The sequence below is a fragment of the Amblyraja radiata genome, chromosome 16, assembly GCF_010909765.2.
Source record: "Amblyraja radiata isolate CabotCenter1 chromosome 16, sAmbRad1.1.pri, whole genome shotgun sequence".
NCBI classification, from domain to species: Eukaryota; Metazoa; Chordata; class Chondrichthyes; order Rajiformes; family Rajidae; genus Amblyraja; species Amblyraja radiata.
This window is the reverse complement of record NC_045971.1, coordinates 27435144-27450532: the sequence shown is the minus strand read 5'-3', so window position 1 is coordinate 27450532 and position 15389 is coordinate 27435144. Positions and strand designations below refer to the sequence as shown.

General features: G+C 41.6%; 1 protein-coding gene across 3 annotated transcripts in view; it reads right to left on the bottom strand.

Annotated features, from left to right (window-relative positions):
* LOC116982075 (speckle type BTB/POZ protein) overlaps window positions 1-14070 on the bottom strand; it is a 107548-nt gene extending 93478 nt beyond the window's left edge. The window contains exon 1 of one of the 3 annotated variants that reach the window (XM_033035368.1): window positions 13931-14070. The gene's annotated coding sequence lies outside the window, so the exon portion shown is untranslated. Of the gene's footprint in view, window positions 1-13260; window positions 13443-13640; window positions 13861-13930 lie in introns of those variants that run through there. The other 2 variants (XM_033035370.1, XM_033035369.1) reach the window with 2 other exon arrangements.
* Window positions 14071-15389: the final 1319 nt, after the last annotated feature.

Here is a 15389-nt window from a genome sequence, read left to right as displayed (position 1 = left end):
TGCAATTCTGTACCATATTAGAGGAACTATGGGGATCAGGATGCTACAGGCCTGCATACCAAGCTTTTCTGATAGTGCTTCCTGTTATGCTCAAGGAAAAGACAATTGACAATGGTGGGATAGGCTGTTGTTTTCTGTGGACTTGGAAATGGTGTAAACAGAGATTTCTGTGGGTAACTGATAACGATCCTTACATTGTTTAAGAAGGTACTGCAGATGCAGGACCCGTTTCCTGTTATGAAGGCGTTTTGTAATCAACAGTTTGTGATCGATTTAACCACAGTATGACAAGTATTGTATTCGTGACAAGTATACTTTGAATGGGTACAGCCTGTGATTGATTTGTGTTAAACGTCATTGCTGCAACTTTGTATAAGCATGTGACCGCGTTTCCAAAACACTATAAAATATGCTGTATGTCTTCATTCATTAGAGTGGTGGCTCAGGAGAGTTAAGTGTCTGGTGTATACTTGACTCTGTATCCCTGACACTCTCGCCAGCTAATGATCAGTAAAGCTTGAGTTAGTTTACCTAACCCATTGCGAGTTGTCTGTCTTTAAGAAGTAAACCTTAACAAATATATGTGCCCTACATTTCTGAGCAGCAATACTTTTGATTTTTAAATCCTAAAAATTATCCTGAAAGATGGAGATGTGACAACATCAGAATATTCGAGTTCAGAGATTCGTTTCCCTGACCAGCAGACTGTTTTCTCATCAGAATTAAGCCCAAGGGGATATATATTTCTCCTTTGGAATTCCTTAGGAAAGAGTTTTATTATAAATTATTCAAAAATCACATTTTGAAATGAGTTAACTTCAAAAAAGACAGCATACCATAGGAAAAATCTCAAAATAATTTTACTTAAAACCTCAATATAACTACAAATTAGCTAGATTTTCGAAAATAAAACTGCAATAGATATTTTTCTAATTTAAATTTCTCCTCAGTACCTTGTTCGTTCACTAAAATCAAGTTAACTGGGCTTTTTTTTATTAAACCAGATAACTGCACAAGTAAATATTTAGCAGTAATACTAAGACATAAGTAAGTCATTTTCAGGACACACACACACACGCATACACTATAGAGACAATATATTTTCAAATTTAGTCCAATTGCCACAGCACAATGACCAAATTTACTTGCATTTTACAGTAATATTGATAAAGCATTGAGAAAAATTCCACCACATCATGGCTTTCAGCAAATCTGGTTAATTTAAATTGCAACAGCAGCTGCAACCGCTGTATTGAAGCATTGGAAATTAACTTGAAACGGGTGATTAGAATATGGGTTTTTTTTTTTACTATGATGGAATGGTATAATAAACCAGAAACTGGTTTAATATTTTTTCCAAAATAATGCCATCAATATTTCTATTGTACTCCACATCATTGATTAAACATATACATTTTTTTTTAAGTTAATGATTTTCTTTCATCATGTACACAGTTGCAGTTAATAAGGCTTATCGCAAACAATGTAAATATTCAATGTAACACGATTACTGGAAGACAGTCTAAGGAACGCTGGAATTATTCTCTTTCCAAGTCAAGCATCAACTCGTACAGGACATCTGTCACTATTCTTTCATTATTGGTGTTAAAGTCCGGGAACTTCCACAAAACTGGTATAATACCTTCACCACAAACACTGCAGCTATTTAAAAAATGTACCTTCCAGAACAAGTCCAGAAATTATTGTTGGTCTCAGCAAATAACAGGCAAGAATAAATATTTAAAATGTAATATCTTAGAAATGCAATTCAACAATAGGTTTCATTTCATTATTTGAACATTATTTTCTCCATTCAAGATTGTCTTTCTTCCCCTTGAAAACTGGTGTTTTATGTAATTACAAAGTTAATTCCCGGGATGGCGGGACTGTCATATGCTGAGAGAATGGAGCGGCAGGGCGTGTATAGCCATTAGAACTGATATGAGGAAACACTTTTTCACAGAGAGTTGTGAGTCTGTGGAATTCCCTCAGAGGGCAGTGGAGGCCTTTCAAGAGAGAGCTAGATAGGGCTCAAAGATAGCGGAGGCAGGGGATATGGGGAGTAGGCAGGAACGGGGTACTGATTGGGGATGATTAGCCATGATCACATTGAATGGCTGATCATCCCCATGATCACATTGCTGGCTCGAAGGGCCGAATGGCCTACGCCTGCATCTACTGTCTATTGTAACAAAAGTGGATAATTTTTTATACATTCCAAATCATAAACGTCTGGGACTTGACCATCAGTGAATACAATGTTAGTTTTTGATTATACTCCTACCTATGCCCATTTGCAACTCATTAATATAGGTCCACCACCGATTTTTCAGCAACTGGAACTACTTTAATCCAGTCAAAATTACAAGAGTGCATTTAAAATCTCCCTCGTTAGACCACCCGTAAATGTGGCAACTAAGTCAGTCAATTGCACCAGGAATTCCACGCGATCGACGGGTTGAATTTCCCCCCTCTAGTGGCCAGAGCTCTGGAACTCTGGCCTGGCCAGAGCCGGCAAATCTGTTCCCATGGCCAAATTCTGCGGCCGATCAGCCGGACGAAATTGTCCCCTGTGGCCGGGGCTCCAGAACTCCAGCTCAGTTGGAGGCAGCAGAACTGTTCCATTAGCCGACTTTGCAGGCCAGAATCTTGGCCCATGGGCAGCCTAAGCCAACCGTTCTGATACCACTGGACTTCTTTTGGAGGCCGTGACCACTTGTTGATCCGGCAAAATGGATAATCCAGAAATGCTCTAGAACCAAGGATGGTGGAAAATCAGTTGTGGACCTGTACATGATTAATCATAACGGGGGAATGAGACTGTATTGGTCACAGTGACCACCATAACTACAGCAAAAGTTAATTCTTCTTCTTGCGTATGGCGTGCACAACCTAAATTTGTAGGACAACTTGTTCTATTTGATCTTATTTGATTGTGCACGCCAGGTTGATTGCATTCGTTGAAACAGGGCGGACCACGTGAAGGTTGCAATCTCCCACCCCAAAAGTTCATTTAATCTCATGCACTACCCCCTCCCAGACTTTTCTTCTACATTCCAGTGCCTTCCCTTGGTTCAATTGAAATGACTTCCGATGGAGACACCCTTCAACTAACGCACCTTTCTAATTTCTGATGCCGAGCTCCAATGAATACCAAGTCATATTCTTAATTCTGACTTTGCCTCAGAAATATCTAAAAATATCCAAGTTTTATTCCATTTGTACGTCAACAATACAATATCATAGCCGTAGGCTCTCAAGACTTTCTAACCAATATTAGGATCTGGATGAACCAAAATGTGACCACTTAACGTCACTATAATCTAATCTAATTACTCTATTTTGGTCTCAACTGTCATCTCGGACCTCATTACTTGCAATGGCACTTCAATCCAAAAATCAGTTTGCACCCCTACACATACATGCTGATATTTAAGTAATTCACTGTTTCATGATACAATCACCCTAACTCTCTTCAGTTCCCATTTCTAGCAACCTTAATCCCCACATTTACTATGAAACCCTAAGTTTTCTTACGTTTCCTAACGTTTCCTTACGTTTTACTATGATGGAATGGTATGATAAACCAGACACCACGTTGAAGTGCATTCAGAATGCAAGTCTTCAATCACATTGACACCAAACCCCAAACTCATTACTTTCCCTATTAGCAAGTGCCAGTTCCTCCACATAAGTTCACGTAATAGGAGTAGAATTAGGCCATTCGGCCAATCGCGTCTACTCCGCCATTCAATCATGGCTGATCTCTGCCTCTTAATCCCATTTTCTGCCTTCTCCCCATAACCCTCGACACCCATTCTAATCAATAATTTGTCTATCTCTGCCTTTAAAATATCCAGACTTGGCCTCCACAGCCCTCGATGGCAATGAGTACCACAGTTTAACTACCATTTGACTAAAGAAGTTCCTCCTCACCTCCTTTCTATAATACTGAGGCTATGACCTCCTGTCCTAGACTCTCCCACCAGTGGAAACATCCTTTCCACATCCACTATCTATGCCTTTTATTCTGTAAGTTTAAATGAGGTTCCTCCCCAACCTTTCAAAATGCAGTGAGTAGAGGCCCAGTGCTGTCATGTCCAAAACCAATCTATATATATTTCTGGGACGACAGATGGCACAATGGGCTAAGTGTTCGGCTGGCGACCGGAAGGTAGCCGGTTCGAATCCCGCTTGGAGTGCATACTGTCGTTGTGTCCTTGGGCAAGACACTTCACCCACCTTTGCCTGTGTGTGAATGTGTGTGAGTGATTGGTGGTGGTCGGAGGGGCCGTAGGCGCAGAATGGCAGCCACGCTTCTGTCAGTCTGCCCCCAGGGCAGCTGTGGCCTACAGAAGTAGCTTACCATCACCGAGTGTGACTGAGGAGTGAATGAATAATGCGATGTAAAGCGCCTTGAGTATTAGAAAGGCGCTATATAAATCCCATCCATTATTATTATTATTATGACATTACATCCACTTTCCAAACCTTCTTCGATTCTTCTGTCACCCTGTTGGGATCTAAAAAAAAACTTGTTTATGTAAATAAGGCAAACTTCAGAATTTAGAACCATCAAATTAATTTTGAGATGGAACCCCTTCCTTTGTAGGCAAAGCCAGGAGTGATATTTTCCCCAGGAAAGGTAATTCAAAGAGTTCCAGGCCAAATGACATTGACAATATTGAGGGAGAGAAAACCATTTTCCAAAATGAGAAGTTTAATGTTCCAGATCTAATAGTGCCCCAACATGACTTGCACTTAGGTAGACACAAAATGCTGGAGTAACTCAGCGGGACAGGCAGCATCGCTGGAGAAAACAAATAGGTGATGTTTCAGGTCGAGACCCTTCTTCCACTTGCACTTATCTGAATGAACAAACAGCACCTCTGATCATCAACTATTCCTTCAGTACTACAATAAATGATTTAGTTGTATGTTTAAGATTTAAAGCCACAGCCTCCCGATTCTGAAGCATTCCCTCCTGACCCTGCAACATGCTGCCATACCTGCCAATTGGAGAAAAATGGGCAAGCAACAACATTTAATTGAAGTAAGTCAGTGAATGGCCAGCTCAATACACATAATGCTTAAGACAACTCCCCCAGATAGAAAGTTCACAAAATGTTTTACTGATGGTGCATTATTGGAGAATTAGTTGTATAGGTTCACAATCTCTTATCCGAAAACCTTGGGACCAGACACTTTTCGGATTTCGGAATTTTTCGGATTTCGAAATGGAATATTTTTAGCGTAGATTTTAACGTTTAACGGGTGGCTCAGTGGTAGAGTGCTCGGCCCGTGGCCGCAAGGTCGCGAGTTTGCGCCTCGATCCCGGCAGTTAAAAATGTTCGGTTTTCGGAGCTTTTCGGTTTTCGGAATTTCGGATAAAAGATTGTGAACCTGTAACTCTCATTCCAGAAGTGGCTCAATTTACACTGTGGTTTCCCCAGCATGTGCAATGGTTTGCACAAATCACATTGCAAAATTAAAAATCACTGAACCCAGTACCTCATCCAGAAGGTACACAAAAAATAAATAAATTAATTTTTTTAAATGCTGGAGAAACTCAGCGGGTGCAGCAGCATCTATGGAGCGAAGGAGATGGGCAACGTTTTCGGGCCTAAACCCTGCACCCGCTGAGTTTCTCCAGCATTTTATTTTGTGTACCTTCGATTTTCCAGCATCTGCAGTTCATTCTTTAACACCTCATCCAGAAGCTACAGAATGTGTATGCAGAGCTTCAATAAGAAACTTTTCTCAGTTAGCATCGATCACATATGAACACCATCTATCGCTAACAACAAACCCGACATCTTCGTAAAAGAAACCGATATTATATTTTCTGGGGCAAATTTTTTTTTTTTTTAAACTGCTGAGAACATCAGTTATGGCGTCTTTTCCCACAGTTAAAGCACGGAATTGAAAATAACATCAACAGAAATCTTTACATTTAAATATTCCATGAATGTATAATGCACTAAAGTTTCTCCAAAATTACAACTGAAGGCACTTCACCCTATTAACTTTCCTCAACATAACTCGAGTATCCAAGGAAAAACAACTGTAGATGCTGGTTTACAAAAAATGGGTTGGGAGTATCTCAGCGAGTAAGGCAGCATCTCTGGGGAACATGGATAGGCGATGTTTCAGGTCAGGAGCCTTCTTCAGACTGATTTATTCAGTCTGAAGAAGTGTAACAAACCAAAACATCACCCACCCATGTTTTCCAGAGATGCTGCCTGACACGCTGGGTTATACTAGCACTTTGTATCTTTTCAGTTATCCAAATATAAATAAGCACTATTGTTGAAAGTATGCCACATGGCATTAAGAGTTGTTCCTATCCCAATATAAAGTATTTGGTTTAAGTTAAATAGCAATAAACCCCATTTTCATAATGAACTTCTCAGATCTGAACAAGGTAACAAAGAGAAAATATTTACAGTAAAGATCAAGTTGCTGTTTAAGGTTTCATACACAAAGGTTCAGTAATGTGTTACAAAAGGAGCACTTATTGAAAACAAAAGATAGGCGCAAAGTGCTGAAGTAACTCAGCAGGTCAGAAAACATCTCTGGAGAAAAAAGATGGGCGATGATTCAGGTCCCGACCCAAAAAAACATACCCACCTTTTATCCAGAGATTCTGCCTGACCCGCTGAGTTACTCAGAACTTTGTATAATCCAGCTCTGCAGTTACTTTCTACTCTTAATGAAAAAAAATTTGTTGCCAGAAACAAAAGCATTTTGCAACCCTCTGCCCATATTATGGACTATAACGTAGATGGGAAGCCATGGCGGAGATGGTAACTGAAGAATCTTATAAACCACTGAGGCAACAACAACTCATGAAAGTAGTTTTTTTGATATTGTAGTTAGTGTCAGCAAAAAGATCCAACTCTATGCTCTTAGTTTTAAATGATTTGTGGGGGGAGGGGCTCTGAAAAAGTTATCCACCCCAAATTGCCACTGAACAAAGACGACTGCAGAGAGTCATCCATATTTTAGGTCTGGAGTCATAAGTAGGTCAGCCTGGCAAAGAATAGCAAATTTCCTTCCCAGAATGACATCAGTGAAGCAGTTGGTTCACAATCATTAGTGAGTTTATTTTAAATTGCAAATTTATTTTAAAATTTGAATTTCAATTATCCAGCTGCCATGGGCAAATGTGAACTTGTTAACCAGTTGCACAGTGTCCTTTGGACTGCACACATATATACATAGTGACAGACCCGTCTCCAATGATATTATACCCTTTATGTTGAGACAAATCTGTGCCACTCAGTTCAGTATACGTGATGTAGCTGCTGAATAAAGTCAGTCCTGATTTTTGAACTGGAAACGTAAAGGCTCAAAGAGACCCCTGATCCCAAGCCCATTCAGTTTACATCAGCATACTGTCCACTTCTACCTCAGTTCTACAGACAAAATCCCTCTCAGTGGATTCACATATCATTTATTTGAGAATTTTCATATCTATCACATTTGACATGAAAACATGCACAGAAAAATCACTCTTTAATGAAGTACAAATTGGACTTTTAAGTGACAGGAATCTCAAGCTTATCAGTCTTTTTACCCATAATCCTTTAATATTTATCCAACATTTCTTTCACTTTTGAATCAACATTTCTTTTGGTTTTGGTGCAGCAGAGAATCATGTGCTCGATAAACTTTCCTGTAATCCACTGTTAACATTAATCTGACAATTATACGAGGAGACCTGCATTCTAAGCATTGAATGCTTCAGGTTTCTAAGTCAGTAAATTGACTAACCACATTTAACCTTCTGTGCACTACATAACATACTTTCAACCACATCACTGAAAAGGCACTATTAGACTGCATATGATGGTCAGAAACAACATTTATAAATGGTACAGGAACATTAAATAAATTGAGGACACTGATCAAATTCTGAAGATTCAAACTATACTCCTGTGGTTCTGGAGGTCATAAAAATTAAATTAGATATATCATATGAAAGAGAAGAGAACAAAATTATCTTTCATTCATCGTAGATAAAAATGTTGTATCAAAAATGTATTATACCAACAAACAAATCTGAAATGTTGGATGAAATGTTATAATTCCAAGTTGATAATACAATTTACTCAGAATCCATCATTAGGGAACTGATCTTGAAACAGTACAGATTTCTGCAGGTACTGGGATCCATGCAGAACACAGTAACAGACAGCAGCTCACATGACAACTGCAAAAAAAAATTTTTGCAGCATGCAACAGCCAAAAATCACTACAGACAAACCACAACATTGGCACATTAAAAACATTTTCCATCACCATGTCCATGGGACCAATTAAATTTCTGCATTCAGTTTTGAAGCCAAAATTCTATGTCCTCTTCAGAGAACCCAAGGCCCTTGCAAATTATCTGGTTAAGTTCCCTTTGCACCTCCGTTTATTAAGCACTAAGACACTGTTCAAGAGCACTACCAGTGTCACGTGTCTTAATGTACACAGTATTTTTTGAATTGTAAAAGATGGTTAAGATTATTTTCCAAAAGCAACCTAAGCAATAGAGAATTTGAGTTTAGGAACACTTTCATCATCCGCAAACTGCAGATTACCCAACTGGTCAACCAAAAACCAAAAATCTCTATTTAATATTAACAATCAGCCTAATCACAGATGGAATATCGTGTAGCAGTTTGGAGTCCTGAATTTTGGTAGTGGAATAAAGGCATAGGCTATTTTCAAAATGGGGCGAGAATCCAGGAGTCAGAGGTGCAAAGGGACTTGGGAGTGCTGGTGCAGGATTCACAAAACTTTAATTTGTAAGTTGAATCGGTATTAAGGAAGGCAAATGCAATGCTAGCATTTATTTAAAGGGGGATAGAATAAAAAAACAGGGATGTAATGTTGAGACTCTATAAGGCATTGGTCAGGCCACATTTGGAGTATTGTGAGCAATTTTGGGCACCATAACTGAGGAAGGATGTGCTGGCTCTGGAGCGGATCCAGGGGAGATTTACAAGAATGCTCACAGGAATGAGTAGGTCAAGATGAGTGTTTGACGGCACTGGGCCTGTACTCGCTGGAGTTTAGAAGGATGAGGGGGAGGGGAGGGGAGCCCCAATTGAAACTTACTGAAAAGTAAAAGGCTTGAATAGAATGGATGTGGCGAGGATGTTTCCATGAGTGGGAGAGTCTAGGACCAGCGGTCATAGCCTCAGAATTAAAAGATGTTCCTTTAGACAGGAGATGAAGAGGTATTTCTATAGTCAGAGGGTGGTAAATCGGTGGAATTTGTTGCCATAGATGGCTGTGGAGACCGTCAATGGATATTTTTATGGCAGAGATAGACAGATTCTTGATTAGTATAGGTGTCAAGGGTTATGGGGAGAAGGCAGGAGAATGAGATTAAGAGGGTGAGATAGATTAGCCATGATTGAATGACAGAGTAGACTTGATGGGCCAAATGGCCTAATTCTGGTCCAAACACTTATGACCTCATGAAAGCTCTTTTTCTGAATAATTAAATCTGCTCCTCTTTCCACGGATCTGGTCTGACCTTCTGGGTGTTTCCAGCATTTTCTGTTTTATTTCAATTTTAGACTTTTTGTCCATTTTACTTAAGTGGAGGGAAATAAACAGATCTTTTGGGTCGGAACCCTTCATTAGTCAATGGGTCCCGACCTGAAATATCTCCTGTCCAATCTTCTCTAAAGCTACTACCTTACCTGCTGAGTTCCTTACACGCTTTGTTTTTTACTCAACATTGCAGCATCTCTTGTGCACGTCTTATTTCACTTCTTGTCTTTGGAGTTTTACTAGTTAAAAGCAAGAAGTGCCCATACGTGTAACACCAGACAAGGAAAACATATTTCCACTCAAAGACCGTTCAAGCACATTTCCATTTGACGCCACTGCAAATGGAATATTTATAGCCATATGGAATTATAGTATACTTTGTACCATTAAAATATCAAATCAGATTAGCACAGAAGCATCAACTTCACTGAAGATTACATAGTGCTCAGTTACAGTTTCAGATCTCTGAAATCAACATATTCAATAACTTCCAATTGCTGAGAGTCCAGTTGCCTATAATTTTGTTTACCATCCCCAACCCATACTGACCTTACTGTATGTGGGCTCAAACAATGCTGCAATGAGACCCATGATAACTGGAGGAACAACACCTCATTTCCCATACATTGATCATCTGGGCCGATTGCAGCTTGCCAGATTCAATAATTGCATTTACCATTCATAAAATCAGAACCTTGCTTATGAAAACTTACACCAGCATAAGAATAATCAGGATTTCTGAGTGATAATTTCCTCTCCTCCTTTTTCCTCTCTTCTCCCCGCCACCCCCCATCAGTCTGAAGAAGGGTTTCGGCCCGAAACGTTGCCTATTTCCTTCGCTCCATAGATGCTGCTGCACCCGCTTAGTTTCTCCAGCTTTTTTGTGTACCTTTCTGAGTGATATGGTTTGCATTGGTTAACTTAAATTATATTAAAAGTATTATTCATAGGAGTGATGTCAAAATCTGGGTAGGGCCATGAAGGAGAAAATCTCCCCTCTTTGATAATGGTTTCATGCAGAAATCAAGTTTGCTCATGCTTTTATTTTGGTATCAGAACTTCAGTGCTTATTTAATGGATGTGATTAAATTATAGGTCTCTGAAATGGAAAGTTGTTTGGTTTTGTACCGTTCTTTAGAGTAAATTTTATTAACAATGCTGGCATTGGCAATGCTCAATATCTGCTTAAAATCATTCATTCTAAATGAGTGTAGGCTTGTGGATACATATTCAAAATATTCAAGGCACCTGGATATTGAGTAACAAATTACAAGGAACAAGCTTTAAAGCAATAAATAATTAATTGACTGAGAAATTAATACACAAAATCCATTTTGTGGGTAAAATGGATAAAAGGTGCATGCTTTGATTTCTTGGTCAATTTGGTCAATTCGTCCCTTCCCACCCATACCACCCCCTCCCGGGCACTTTCCCTTGCAACCGCAAGAAATGCTACACTTGTCGCTTTACCTCCCCCCTTGACTCCATTCAAGGACCCAAGCAGTCGTTCCAGGTGCGACAGAGGTTCACCTGCACCTCCTCCAACCTCATCTATTGCATCCGCTGCTCTCGATGTCAGCTGATCTACATCGGTGAGACCAGGCGTAGGCTTGGCGATCGCTTCGCCCAACACCTCCGCTCGGTCCGCAATAACCAACGTGACCTCCCGGTGGCTTAGCACTTCAACTCCCCCTCCCATTCCGAATCCGATCTTTCTGTTCTGGGCCTCCTCCATGGCCAGAGTGAGGACCACCGGAAATTGGAGAAGCAGCACCTCATATTTCGCTTGGGCAGTTTATACCCCAGCGGCATGAACATTGACCTCCAATTTCAGGTAGCCCTCACTGTCTCCTCCCCTTCTCAGCTCTCCCTCAGCCCTCTGGCACCTCTTCTTCCTTTCTTCTTCCCGCCCCGCCCCCCCTCCCTCCCCCCCGTCAGTCTAAAGAAGGGTTTCGGCCCGAAATGTTGCCTATTTCCTTCGCTCCATAGATGCTGCCGCACCCGCTAAGTTTCTCCAGCACTTTTGTCTACCATGTTTTGAAAGCGTTCCTTTTTTCAAAACTCACATGCTTAGTTTAGTTTAGAGGTACAGCAAGGAAACAGGTCCTTCGACCGTCTGAGTCCATGCTGACCGTCGATCACCAGTTCACACTAGTTCTACACCATCCTACTTTCTCATCTACTCCCAACAGATTAAGGGCTATTTACTGAGGCCAATTGACCTATAACCCCACACATCTTTAGGATGCGAGAGGAAACCAGAGCACCCGGAGGAAACAAACACGGTCACAGAGAATGTGTAAACTCCACACAGACAGCAACCAAAGTCAGAATCAAAATCAGGTTCTGGCAATGAGGCAACAGCTCTACCAGCTGCGCTACAGTGCCATCCTTTAACACAATTTGGTGCTTGAGTATTCATTGGTCGGAAGGACCCTTGCAGGAACAATAACGTAGTTTGAAAGTATGTTGTCATAATTAATATACAGGGTGGAAAATTTAAGCACATTGATCATTTTTTCAGTAGAAAAACTCAAACCTCAGGAATGGACACATCATACACCATCCTCATCCTCCTCCAGCATCCTTCCATTCTTGTCCTCCTCTCTCCATATGGTTCCACCCATCTACAAGACATATTTCACCCACAGTTGTCTTCACCCTCACAGTACCTGCCTCTATCTAGGATTTATAACTATTATATATTAGCTTGAATTCCTGTCTCAAGTCTTCTTAGCAGATGATGCCTACAAGTTGCAAAGGCCTCAAATTCTCAACCTTAAAGGACACGGAATTTTCTTGAATCAATGCTTGGGAGTTATAAAATCAAACCAAAATATATGTTTTCTCTTCTACAAAATAAATCTATAAAACAATAATCACCAGTGTATGTGTTTTAAAACTACAAGCCAGAATCTGGTTTGTACCATATCCTGCAGCCTGCTCCATCTTTTTTTCCATAGCTATTGTTAATCTATCCTCATGTCTGCTTTCTGTTAATGCTTTAATTTATTTTGCCTTCTCTCCTTAGCAAAAATGTTTGAATAATCACTTTCATAAAGAGTCCTAAGTAGGGTTAGGATTAGTAACGACACATGTATTGGGGAAATGAGTGCTACTGCTTACACATGCATATTAGGAGAGTGTGGAAAAGTAGTGTGGATGATCAGCCATGATCACAGTGAATGGTGGTGCTGGCTCAAAGGGCCAAATGGCCTACTGCTGCACCTATTGTCTATAGCGTTGAGGCCAAGGTTAGATCAGCCAAGATCTTATTTAATGGCAGAGAAGACTCAAAGTACTAATTGGCCTAATCCTGCTGCTTACATTCTAGTAAATCACACCAACACTGGAATTTTCAGTATTCAAGATACATCTAAAGATTGAATAGTTAAAAAAAACACAGCAAACCAGATGAAGCTGGGGGTCAAACACCATACACATGGCACATACTGGAAGGGAAAATGACTTTATTACCATTCCATCAAAATCCTCATTCTTACTTGGTCCACTACCATTGGTCAAGTGTCTTGTAATCAAAGGGGGGGGGGACAAAATATAATTAAGATGGTTGCTGCTGACCAACAAGATTGCCTGAGAGTGATGTATAAAAGTGAACGTGAGCTAAGGGAAGATACAGAAAGCAAGCACTGCATTCAGGATCATCACTGATAAAAGAGGGACACCAACAAAAAAGCCACTCACCAGCATTTCCTAATGAAAGGTAAAGAGTCATCAATGTATTCCAACAGTTGAAAGCAACTAGAATTGTGATGCCCTGGTGGCAGTTGCACTACTTTGGCCTGATCCACGGAGAACTGTTGTGACATCACAGAGTTACTGACCTCGGGAGTCACAAGGCAGAATTCACTCACCACCTCCCAGTTCTGGTCAATTCGGTGGCACAAAAACACCCAGAGCCAGCAAGGGCGAGAAAAATATGGTAACTTTTCATTTACCGCACAAAACTTTGCACCAGCACTTTAAGCCCCCCTCCTCCCTCCAAGCATGCAACAAACATATAACGCAGCCCTAAACGCTGACTTCCATTTTATGTTAAGGAGGTAAATAAAGCCACAAGTCACCTCTGAAGGGTGGGTGGCTGGAGGATTCCAGCGCGGTAGGGAGCGCCGGTGGACGGCACACGAGCAGGACCGGCCTCGGCCTCCCGGGGCACGGGGAGGGGGTGAGGATGAGGGGAGGGGAGGGGTGGGTGGGCAGAGGGAAAGTTTAGTCGGCGGTGAAGCCTGTGTGAGGGGCCTGCGGGACTGCAGCGGCCTGAGGCGGAGAGCGGGCTCCAGCTCGCGGCCTCAGCCCCGGGGGGGTCCAGGCCCGGTTCATTTCCTCCCCCCCCCCCTTAACCCTACATACTCACTCATGAGGGTCGGGCGCGCTGCTGACCGGCACTAGCCGCCCTTCCCCTGCCCTGCCCGCGCCGAGGGCCGCTGCCACCGCCGCCTCCGAGCCGGTACCTGATGGGTTAATACCAGCCCCGGCTCCCGTCCCATCCGGGGCCACGCGCTGCCCCGCCGGAAGTGACGGCCCTCGCGGGCTCCTGCGTGGTGCCGCCATTGTGTCACATTGAAGGCGGTGGTCGCCATCTTTGATAAGGGCAACAACACGTTGAGACGGGAATCAAGACAGACACAACAAGCTGGAGTAACTCAGCGGGACAGGCAGCATCTCTGGAGACAGACCCTTCTTCAGACTGATGCCGGACAATCGAAACTAGAGATATGGACGATGATGTGGAGAGATAAAGAACAATGAATGAAAGATATATGCAATACAAGTAACAGGCTGTTTCCTGTTTGTTAGCTGTTGGGTGAAAACGAGAAGCTGGTGCGACTTGGGTGGAGGAGGGATAGAGAGAGAGAGGAAATGCTGGGGTTCAAGGGTGTTTGTGTAGGAAGGAACTGCAGATGCTGGTTTAAACAGAAGGAACCATCACCCATTCCTTCAATCAAGAGTGTTTAATTGTCACATTGACATTTTTATTTGCAGCACTAACACAGGTCAGTAAACACAATATTCATAGATAACATAACAAACAAAAAAGTTCAATAAAAAGACACAATATACTGCAAAACAAACAAAGCACTAAGTCCCGACTGTAACCAATATTGTTCATTGTTTAGATGGTGTTTGTAGTGTTCAAAAGAGCCTGATGGTTGTTGGGAAGAAGCTGTTTCAGAATCTGGAGAGTTTCTTCCCAATAGCAGGAATGACATGAGAGCTTGGCCAGGGCTGTAAGGAGGGTCCTCGATGTTGGCTCCCGTTTTAAGTTAACGACTCCTATAGATCCCTTTGATGGTGGGGTAGACACAAGAAATGCAGGTGCAAGTTTACAAAAAAAACATGCAAAGTGCTGGTGAAATTCAGTGGGTCAGGCAGCACCTCTGAAGAACGTGGACAGGGCTGGAACGCTTCTTCTGACTGATTACAGTGCAGGGGAGAGAGATGGGAGCAGGACAAAGCTTAGAAACAGAAAAATAGGTGCAGGAGTAATAATAATAATAATGGATGGGATTTATATAGCGCCTTTCTAATACTCAAGGCGCTTAAAGTAGGCCATTCGCCCTTCGAGCCAGCACCACCATTCAATATGATCATGGCTGACCATCTAAAATCAGTACCCAGTTCCTGCTTTTTCCCCATATCCCTTGATTCATTTGGTCCTAAGAGCTAAAACTAACTCTTGAAAACATCCAGTGAATTGGCCTCCACTGCCTTCTGTGGCAGAGAATTCCACAGATTCACAACTCTGGGTGAAAAAAAATGGTCTCATCTCAGTCCAAAATTGCCTACCCCTTATTCTTAAACTATTGCCCCTG